This window comes from Artibeus jamaicensis, unplaced genomic scaffold (assembly GCF_021234435.1).
Source record: "Artibeus jamaicensis isolate MK-2021 breed Jamaican fruit bat unplaced genomic scaffold, CSHL_Jam_final contig_3126, whole genome shotgun sequence".
Taxonomy (NCBI): domain Eukaryota; kingdom Metazoa; phylum Chordata; class Mammalia; order Chiroptera; family Phyllostomidae; genus Artibeus; species Artibeus jamaicensis.
This window is the reverse complement of record NW_026521723.1, coordinates 3,461,376-3,464,799: the sequence shown is the minus strand read 5'-3', so window position 1 is coordinate 3,464,799 and position 3,424 is coordinate 3,461,376. Positions and strand designations below refer to the sequence as shown.

Below are 3,424 nucleotides of genomic sequence, written 5' to 3'. Positions count from 1 at the left end.
ACCAGAATGCACATGTGTGAACAATGACAACTTCACTGTACTAGTCAGTCGGGGTGGTAGACACCATTGGTAAGCATGTGTACTGTGTGTCTGTTGCATTCAGAATGGCTGAACAGGTAGAACAAAGAATCCGCATCAGATTTTGTGATAAGATTGAACATTCCTCTGTGGAGATCATTTGGATGATTCAGAAGCACATGGCTAAGGGCAATTGGTTATGGGCAACTGGTGATTGGTAGCTTCATCATGATAATGCACTCACTTGTGCATCACATCTTGTTGCACAATTTTTTTTGTGAAACATCAAATCACCCAGGTGACTTGGCCCCCCCACAGCCCAGATTCGACTCCCTGTGACTTCTATTTTTTCCCCAAACTAAATCACTTTTAAAAAGGAAGAGATTTCAGGCCATTGATGAGATTCAGGAAAATACAATGGGGTAGCTGAGGGTGATTGGGAGAACTCTGTGAGGTCCCATGGTGCCTACTTTGAAGGGAACAGAGGCATCATTGTTCTATGACAATATTTCTTGTACCTTAAATCTTCTTCAATAAATATCTCTATTTTTCATAATACATGGTTGGAAACCTTCTAGATAGACCTCATATACTTTGACAAGACACTTTCTGAATTGTTGTAGAGTTTCTAATTTTCATCTTTTTATGATAGAGTCTATATTGTAAATTTACTGAAAGTTGCTGATTGGTCTTGATTGAAGGCTTTATTCATTAACAGTTGGGTGGATAAAAGTGTAAGTTTCCCCTGAGAGGTACAGTAGGTTGGCACAGTAGTGAAGACTTCATTCCACAAATATTTGTAAGCATATTTTATATCAAGGCACCCTTTTGTGGTTTATTTTCAGGAGTGAGGTCAGGGAACTCTGGGGACAAAGTTGTGTTGCTGGTATGAGAACAAATTTATTGAACTACCGTAGATATTGATTTCTGAAAAGTAAAATCATTTTAGTGTCAGAAGGACTATGCATGAACATAAAGATGTGTACTTTCATATACTTAATCAAAACTCTTGATTTTTGAAACTTGATCTTTGAAAATGATTGGTGATTGGACCTATGCATATCCATCTCATGTCATTACACACATACATAACAAAATACAAATAAAATCAGAACATCTGGATAATATTAGTCTGTGATTTCTCTTAAAGCATGAAGTAAAAAAGAAATGGTGGTTCAAATTAATAGTTGGTTCCATAAATTTAAAAAAGCACTTTGTGGGTGAATTATGTTATACTTAAGTGTGTTATTCTTAAAATCTTAGGAAAAACTTTTAATCAATTCTGTGGTAGATAACTTAAGATTTCTCCACCAATCCTCCTTACCCTTTTAAGCATGCTCCTTTGCAAAGAGATTTAACCACTTCTCCAATCAAAAAGTGAATGTTATGTCTGCCTCTGGAACCCAGGCTTATCTATTATTACATGCTTTGACCAAATTAATATGGTGGAAGTGACACTGCGTAACATCTAAGCCTGGGTCTCAATAAATCTTTCAGTTTTCACCCTTGCTGTCTTGAAATGCTTCTGCCATCAGGTGATGTCTAGCTTACTGTAAGATGAATGGTCTCATGGAGCACAGACAAGCCATTGCAGCTAAAGCATTCCAGAGCAACCAGTTGACAGCTAGTAGCTACCATTAGAAATGTGACTGAGACCATGTTATGTGTTCCATCCCCAGCTGAGCAGCCAGATGACTTCAGACATTACAGTGGCCATTGAAGATACCAGAAGAACCACCTAGGAAGCACTTAGTCCAAAATGTGGAATTCTGACTAAATAAAATGTTTGTTAAAGAGAAGAAAGAAAACAACCCCTCTAAGGAAACAAAAAAGAATGAGAAAGATTGGTTTTAAGAAAAAGGATAAAAAAAGGACAAAATACCTTTCTGAGCTATCCTCCCTGCCAGCCAGCTAGCAGGAGAGCAAACACAAGCACTGATGGCCTCTGCCCCAAGTCCTGAAATGGATGCAGTCCTAGCTGAGGCCATTAAGGCATGTGTCCAGAAAGGTGGTGCATCCGTCGTCGCTACTTGAAAATGTACCCTCCCTAAGTGCCTTCACTGGAGCTAAAGAGAAGGGGTTATCCCCTTAAATGAGGACTAAAGGGAGAGTTGAATGGAGGTGTCATCAAACAGACAAAAGGGAAATGAGCTTCTGGGAATTTTTTTGTGGTCCAGAAATTGAGAAAGTCCCCTTAGAAATCCAGAAGCAAAAAGAACAGGAGTTCCGCAGTGGATTCAGAACCAGAAGTAAAAAGTGGAGGATATCCTCCTACTGGTCTTTATTCACCTTTGTGAACCTGAAGAAGCTTCTTACAGTCTCATCAGAAAATGTATGTCTCGGTATTACCAAAACCCGACATGTTAACTTTTATAAGAGCCTGATAAACTCTTCTCATGATGTCAGCTGCTAGAATATTTAGTGTTAAACTCTATATTGTCTCATATGCTCATTATTTTAATTATTTTTTTCTAATTTTTATATTGTGGTAAAATACACATAAAATAAAATTTACCATTTTAACCATTTTTATATTTACAGTGTTTATAGTATTAAATATATTCATAATATGCTCCCATCACCACCATCCATCTCCAGAACTATTTTCATATTGTAAAAAGGCAGCTTGGTTCCCATTAAATGAGAAATCCTCAATTTACCTTTCCCTTCAGCCCCTGGTTGCCACCATTCTACTTTCTGTCTCTGGCCTTGACTATTCTAAGTACCTCATATAAGTGTAATCATACAGTATTTGTCTTTTTGTGACTGGCTTCTTTAACTAAGCATAATATTTTCAAGGTTGATTTATGTTTTTGCATGAGTCAAATTTATTTTTTAGGGCTCAATAATATTGCATTGTATGCATATATTATATTTGAATTGTCTATTCATCTGTCAAAGAATACTTGAGTGGCTTCATATTTTAGCTATTATGAATGATGCTGCAATGAACATTGGTGTTCACGTCTTTTGTTTGAGACCGTCCTTTCAAATCTCTGGGGTATATACTTAGAAGTGGAATTACTAGATCATGTGGTAGTTATTCTTTTAATTTTTGAGGAACTGCCATAGTTTCTCCAGTGGCTATGCCATTTTACATTCCCACCAACTGTGCATAAGTGTTCTAATTTCCCTATATTCTCACCAACAATTATTAATTTCTTTTTTAAATTATAGCCTTCCTAATGATATGAAGTAGTTGGTACCCATATTCCATTTAGAGTAATAACTGAGCGCATAAAAAAATTAAGGTTTTCATGACACTTTACATAGAAACAGCATACTATTTTCATTCAAATATAGGTAAAAATTTTGAGAACTATGATAGTAATACTTTATTGGTACAAATTGCTACTTACTATCTAGGCAGATCATTTAGATTGTCCAATGTAGTTATTAATGCATT

General features: G+C 36.2%; 1 pseudogene; it reads left to right on the top strand.

Moving 5' to 3' along the window:
- Positions 1-1,821: 1,821 nt before the first annotated feature.
- Positions 1,822-2,385, top strand: LOC119058047 (heterochromatin protein 1-binding protein 3-like; annotated as a pseudogene).
- The last annotated feature ends 1,039 nt before the right edge of the window (positions 2,386-3,424 follow it).